Raw genomic sequence first — 8,180 nt, forward strand, 5'->3', positions numbered from 1 at the left:
CCAGGGAAGAGCCGACTGACCCCACTACATCAATGTAACACACCCGGGGAAGAGCAGACTGACCCCACCCTGTCAATGTAACGCACCCAGGGAAGAGCAGACAGACCCCACTCTGTCAATGTAACACACCCAGGGAAGAGCAGACTGACCCCACTCTGTCAATGTAACACAACCAGGGAAGGGCAGACTGACCCCACTCTGTCAATGTAACATACTCAGGGAATAGCAGTCTGACCCCACTCTGTCAATGTATCACACCCAGGGGAGAGCAGACTGACCCCACCCTGTCAATGTAACTCACCCAGGGAAGAGCAGACTGACCTCACTCTGTCAATGTAACACACCGCGGGAAGAGCAGACTGACCCCACTCTGTCAATGTAACACACCCAGGGGAGACCAGAGTGACCCCTCTATCTCAATGCAACTCACCTAGGGAAGAACAGACTGACCCCACTCTGTCAAAGTAACACACTCCGGGAAGATCAGACTCTTCCCACTCTGTCAAAGTAACACACTCAGTGAAGAGCAGACTGACCTCACTCTGTCAATGTAACACACCCAGGGAAGAGCAGACTGTCCCCACTCTGTCAATGTAACACACCCAGGGAAGAGCAGACTGACACCACTCTGTCAATGTAACACACCCAGGGAAGAGCAGACTGACCCCTCTCCCTCCGTGTAACTCACCCAGGGAAGAGCAGACTGATCCCACTCTTTCAATGTAACACACCCAGGGAAGAGCCGACTGACCCCACTACATCAATGTAACACACCCGGGGAAGAGCAGACTGACCCCACCCTGTCAATGTAACGCACCCAGGGAAGAGCAGACAGACCCCACTCTGTCAATGTAACACACCCAGGGAAGAGCAGACTGACCCCACTCTGTCAATGTAACACAACCAGGGAAGGGCAGACTGACCCCACTCTGTCAATGTAACATACTCAGGGAATAGCAGTCTGACCCCACTCTGTCAATGTATCACACCCAGGGGAGAGCAGACTGACCCCACCCTGTCAATGTAACTCACCCAGGGAAGAGCAGACTGACCTCACTCTGTCAATGTAACACACCGCGGGAAGAGCAGACTGACCCCTCTCTGTCAATGTAACACACCCAAGGAAGAGCAGTCTGACCCCACTCTGTCATTGTAACACAGCCAGGGAAGAGCAGACTGACCCCTCTCTGTCAATGTAACTCACCCAGGGAACAGAAGATTGACCTCACTCGGTCAATGTAACATACCCAGGGAAGAGCAGACTAACCCCACTCTGTCAATGTAACACACCCAGGGAAGAGCAGACTGACCCCACTCTGTAAATGTAACACACCCAGGGATGAGCAGACTGACCTCACTCTGTCAATGAAACACACCCAGGGAAGAGCAGACAGACCCCACACTGTCAATGTAACAAACCCAGGGAAGAGCAGACTGACCTCTTGCTGTCAATGTAACGCACCCAGGGAAGAGCAGACTGACCTCACTCTGTCAATGTAACACACCCTGGGAGGAGCAGACTGACCCCACTCTGTCAATGTAACACACCTTGGGAGGAGCAGACTGACCCCACTCTGTCAATGTAACACACCCAGGGAAGAGCAGACTGACCTCACCCGGTCAATGTAACACACGCAGGGAAGGGCAGACTGACCCCACTCTGTCAATGTAACACACCCAGGGAAGAGCAGACTGACACCATTCTGTCAATGTAACACACACAGGGAAGAGGGTACGGACCCCACTCTGTCAATGTAACTCACCCAGGGAAGAGAAGATTGACCCACCTCTGTCAATGTACCCCACCCAGGGAACAGCAGAATGACCCCACTCTGTCAATTTAAAACACCCAGGGAAGAGCAGACTGACCCCACTCTGTCAGTATAACACACCCAGGGAAGAGCAGACTGACCCCACTCTGTCAATGTAACACACCCAGGGAAGAGCAGACTGACCCCAGTCTGTCAATGTAAGACACACAGGGAAGAGTAGACTGACCCCACTTGTCAATGTAACACACCCAGGGAAGAGCAGACTGACCCCTTTCTGTCAACGTTACACACCCAGGGAAGATCAGACTGACCAAACTCTGTCAATGTAACATATTCTGGGAAGAGCAGACTGACCCCACTCTGTCAAAGTAACACACTCAGGGAAGAGCAGACTGACCTCACTCTGTCAATGTAACACACCCAGCGAAGAGCAGACTGTCCCCACTCTGTCAAAGTAACACACTCGGGGAAGTGCAGACTGACCCCACTCTTTCAATGTAATACACCCAGGGAAGAGCAGACTGACCCCACTCTGTCAATGAATCACACCCAGGGGAGAGCAGACTGAACCCACCCTGTCAATGTAACACACCCAGGGAAGAGCAGACACACCCCACTCTGTCAATGTAACACACCGCGGGAAGAGCAGACTGACCCCACTCTGTTAATGTAAGACACACAGGGAAGAGTAGACTGACCCCACTTGTCAATGTAACACACCCAGGGAAGAGCAGACTGACCCCTTTGTGTCAACGTTACACACCCAGGGAAGGTCAGACTGACCAAACTCTGTCAATGTAACACATTCTGGGAAGAGCAGACTGACCCCACTCTGCCAATGCAACACACCCAGGGAAGAGCAGACTGACCCCACTCTATCATTGTAACACACCCAGGGAAGAGCAGACTGACCTCACTGTGTCAATGTAACACACCCAGGGAAGACCAGACTGACCCCATTCTGTCAATGTAACACACAGAGGGAAGAGCAGACTGACCCCACTCTGTCAATGTAACTCACCCAGGGAAGAGAAGATTGCCCCCCCTTTGTCAATGTAACAAACCCAGTGAAGAGCAGACTGCCCCCACTCTGTCAAAGTAACATACTCAGGGAAGAGCAGATTGACCTCACTCTGTCAATGATACACACCCAGGGAAGAGCAGACTGACCCCACTTGTCAATGTGACACTCTCAGTGAAGAGCAGACTGACCGCACTCTGTCAATGTAACACACCCAGGAAAGAGCAGACTGACCCCACTCTGTCATTGTAACACACCCAGGGAAGAGCAGACTGTCCCCACTCAGTCAAAGTAACACACTCGGGGAAGTGCAGACTGACCCCACACTGTCAATGATACACACCCAGGGAAGAGCAGACTGACCCCACTTGTCAATGTGACACTCTCAGTGAAGAGCAGACTGACCGCACTCTGTCAATGTAACACACTCAGGGAAGAGCAGACTGTCCCCACTCTGTCAAAGTAACACACTCAGGGAAGAGCAGACTGACCTCACTCTGTCAATGTAACACACCCAGCGAAGAGCAGACTGTCCCCACTCTGTCAAAGTAACACACTCGGGGAAGTGCAGACTGACCCCACTCTGTCAATGTAACACACCCAGGGATGAGCAGACTGACCCCACCCTTTCAATGTAACACACCCAGGGAAGAGCAGACTGACCCCACTCTGTCAATGTAACACACCCAGGGAAGAGCAGACTGAACCCACCCTGTCAATGTAACACACCCAGGGAAGAGCAGACACACCCCACTCTGTCAATGTAACATATTCAGGGAAGAGCAGACTGACCTCACTCTGTCAATGTAACACACCCAGGGAAGAGCAGACTGACCCCACTCTGTCAAAGTAACACACTCAGGGAAGAGCAGACTGACCTCACTCTGTCAATGTAACACACCCAGCGAAGAGCAGACTGTCCCCACTCTGTCAAAGTAACACACTCGGGGAAGTGCAGACTGACCCCACTCTGTCAATGTAACACACCCAGGGATGAGCAGACTGACCCCACCCTTTCAATGTAACACACCCAGGGAAGAGCAGACTGACCCCACTCTGTCAATGTAACACACCCAGGGAAGAGCAGACTGAACCCACCCTGTCAATGTAACACACCCAGGGAAGAGCAGACACACCCCACTCTGTCAATGTAACATACTCAGAGAATAGCAGTCTGACCCCACTCTGTCAATGAATCACACCCAGGGGAGAGCAGACTGAACCAACCCTGTCAATGTAACTCACCCAGGGAAGAGCAGACTGACCTCACTCTGTCAAAGTAACACACCGCGGGAAGAGCAGACTGACCCCACTCTGTTAATGTAAGACACACAGGGAAGAGTAGACTGACCCCACTTGTCAATGTAACACACCCAGGGAAGAGCAGACTGACCCCTTTGTGTCAACGTTACACACCCAGGGAAGATCAGACTGACCAAACTCTGTCAATGTAACACATTCTGGGAAGAGCAGACTGACCCCACTCTGTCAATGCAACACACCCAGGGAAGAGCAGACTGACCCCACTCTATCATTGTAACACACCCAGGGAAGAGCAGACTGACCTCACTCTGTCAATGTAACACACCCAGGGAAGAGCAGACTGACCCCATTCTGTCAATGTAACACACAGAGGGAAGAGCAGACTGCCCCCACTCTGTCAAAGTAACACACTCAGGGAAGAGCAGACTGACCTCACTCTGTCAATGTAACACACCCAGCGAAGAGCAGACTGTCCCCACTCTGTCAAAGTAACACACTCGGGGAAGTGCAGACTGACCCCACACTGTCAATGATACACACCCAGGGAAGAGCAGACTGACCCCACTTGTCAATGTGACACTCTCAGTGAAGAGCAGACTGACCGCACTCTGTCAATGTAACACACCCAGGAAAGAGCAGACTGACCCCATTCTGTCAATGTAACACACCCAGGAAAGAGCCGACTGACGCCACTCTGTCAATGCAACACACCCAGGGAAGAGCAGACTGACCCCACACTGTCAATGTAACACACCCAGGGAAGAGCAGACTGACCTCAATCTGTCAATGTAACACACCCAGGGAAGAGCAGACAGACCCCACACTGTCAATGTAACACACCCAGGGAAGAGCAGACTGACCTCACTCTGTCAATGTAACACACCGCGGGAAGAGCAGACTGACCCCTCTCTGTCAATGTAACACACCCAAGGAAGAGCAGTCTGACCCCACTCTGTCATTGTAACACAGCCAGGGAAGAGCAGACTGACCCCTCTCTGTCAATGTAACTCACCCAGGGAACAGAAGATTGACCTCACTCGGTCAATGTAACATACCCAGGGAAGAGCAGACTAACCCCACTCTGTCAATGTAACACACCCAGGGAAGAGCAGACTGACCCCACTCTGTAAATGTAACACACCCAGGGATGAGCAGACTGACCTCACTCTGTCAATGAAACACACCCAGGGAAGAGCAGACAGACCCCACACTGTCAATGTAACAAACCCAGGGAAGAGCAGACTGACCTCTTGCTGTCAATGTAACGCACCCAGGGAAGAGCAGACTGACCTCACTCTGTCAATGTAACACACCCTGGGAGGAGCAGACTGACCCCACTCTGTCAATGTAACACACCTTGGGAGGAGCAGACTGACCCCACTCTGTCAATGTAACACACCCAGGGAAGAGCAGACTGACCTCACCCGGTCAATGTAACACACGCAGGGAAGGGCAGACTGACCCCACTCTGTCAATGTAACACACCCAGGGAAGAGCAGACTGACACCATTCTGTCAATGTAACACACACAGGGAAGAGGGGACGGACCCCACTCTGTCAATGTAACTCACCCAGGGAAGAGAAGATTGACCCACCTCTGTCAATGTACCCCACCCAGGGAACAGCAGAATGACCCCACTCTGTCAATTTAAAACACCCAGGGAAGAGCAGACTGACCCCACTCTGTCAGTATAACACACCCAGGGAAGAGCAGACTGACCCCACTCTGTCAATGTAACACACTCAGGGAAGAGCAGACTGACCCCAGTCTGTCAATGTAAGACACACAGGGAAGAGTAGACTGACCCCACTTGTCAATGTAACACACCCAGGGAAGAGCAGACTGACCCCTTTCTGTCAACGTTACACACCCAGGGAAGATCAGACTGACCAAACTCTGTCAATGTAACATATTCTGGGAAGAGCAGACTGACCCCACTCTGTCAAAGTAACACACTCAGGGAAGAGCAGACTGACCTCACTCTGTCAATGTAACACACCCAGCGAAGAGCAGACTGTCCCCACTCTGTCAAAGTAACACACTCGGGGAAGTGCAGACTGACCCCACTCTTTCAATGTAATACACCCAGGGAAGAGCAGACTGACCCCACTCTGTCAATGAATCACACCCAGGGGAGAGCAGACTGAACCCACCCTGTCAATGTAACACACCCAGGGAAGAGCAGACACACCCCACTCTGTCAATGTAACACACCGCGGGAAGAGCAGACTGACCCCACTCTGTTAATGTAAGACACACAGGGAAGAGTAGACTGACCCCACTTGTCAATGTAACACACCCAGGGAAGAGCAGACTGACCCCTTTGTGTCAACGTTACACACCCAGGGAAGATCAGACTGACCAAACTCTGTCAATGTAACACATTCTGGGAAGAGCAGACTGACCCCACTCTGCCAATGCAACACACCCAGGGAAGAGCAGACTGACCCCACTCTATCATTGTAACACACCCAGGGAAGAGCAGACTGACCTCACTGTGTCAATGTAACACACCCAGGGAAGAGCAGACTGACCCCACTCTCTCAATGTAACTCACCCAGGGAAGAGAAGATTGCCCCCCCTTTGTCAATGTAACAAACCCAGGGAAGAGCAGACTGCCCCCACTCTGTCAAAGTAACATACTCAGGGAAGAGCAGATTGACCTCACTCTGTCAATGATACACACCCAGGGAAGAGCAGACTGACCCCACTTGTCAATGTGACACTCTCAGTGAAGAGCAGACTGACCGCACTCTGTCAATGTAACACACCCAGGAAAGAGCAGACTGACCCCACTCTGTCGTTGTAACACACCCAGGGAAGAGCAGACTGTCCCCACTCTGTCAAAGTAACACACTCGGGGAAGTGCAGACTGTCCCCACTCTGTCAAAGTAACACACTCGGGGAAGTGCAGACTGACCCCACACTGTCAATGATACACACCCAGGGAAGAGCAGACTGACCCCACTTGTCAATGTGACACTCTCAGTGAAGAGCAGACTGACCGCACTCTGTCAATGTAACACACTCAGGGAAGAGCAGACTGTCCCCACTCTGTCAAAGTAACACACTCAGGGAAGAGCAGACTGACCTCACTCTGTCAATGTAACACACCCAGCGAAGAGCAGACTGTCCCCACTCTGTCAAAGTAACACACTCGGGGAAGTGCAGACTGACCCCACTCTGTCAATGTAACACACCCAGGGATGAGCAGACTGACCCCACCCTTTCAATGTAACACACCCAGGGAAGAGCAGACTGACCCCACTCTGTCAATGTAACACACCCAGGGAAGAGCAGACTGAACCCACCCTGTCAATGTAACACACCCAGGGAAGAGCAGACACACCCCACTCTGTCAATGTAACATACTCAGGGAAGAGCAGACTGACCTCACTCTGTCAATGTAACACACCCAGGGAAGAGCAGACTGACCCCACTCTGTCAAAGTAACACACTCAGGGAAGAGCAGACTGTCACCACTCTGTCAAAGTAACACACTCAGGGAAGAGCAGACTGACCTCACTCTGTCAATGTAACACACCCAGCGAAGAGCAGACTGTCCCCACTCTGTCAAAGTAACACACTCGGGGAAGTGCAGACTGACCCCACTCTGTCAATGTAACACACCCAGGGATGAGCAGACTGACCCCACCCTTTCAATGTAACACACCCAGGGAAGAGCAGACTGACCCCACTCTGTCAATGTAACACACCCAGGGAAGAGCAGACTGAACCCACCCTGTCAATGTAACACACCCAGGGAAGAGCAGACACACCCCACTCTGTCAATGTAACATACTCAGAGAACAGCAGTCTGACCCCACTCTGTCAATGAATCACACCCAGGGGAGAGCAGACTGAACCAACCCTGTCAATGTAACTCACCCAGGGAAGAGCAGACTGACCTCACTCTGTCAAAGTAACACACCGCGGGAAGAGCAGACTGACCCCACTCTGTTAATGTAAGACACACAGGGAAGAGTAGACTGACCCCACTTGCCAATGTAACACACCCAGGGAAGAGCAGACTGACCCCTTTGTGTCAACGTTACACACCCAGGGAAGATCAGACTGACCAAACTCTGTCAATGTAACACATTCTGGGAAGAGCAGACTGACC

The sequence above is a fragment of the Chiloscyllium punctatum genome, unplaced genomic scaffold (genome assembly GCF_047496795.1).
Source record: "Chiloscyllium punctatum isolate Juve2018m unplaced genomic scaffold, sChiPun1.3 scaffold_98, whole genome shotgun sequence".
Taxonomy (NCBI): Eukaryota; Metazoa; Chordata; class Chondrichthyes; order Orectolobiformes; family Hemiscylliidae; genus Chiloscyllium; species Chiloscyllium punctatum.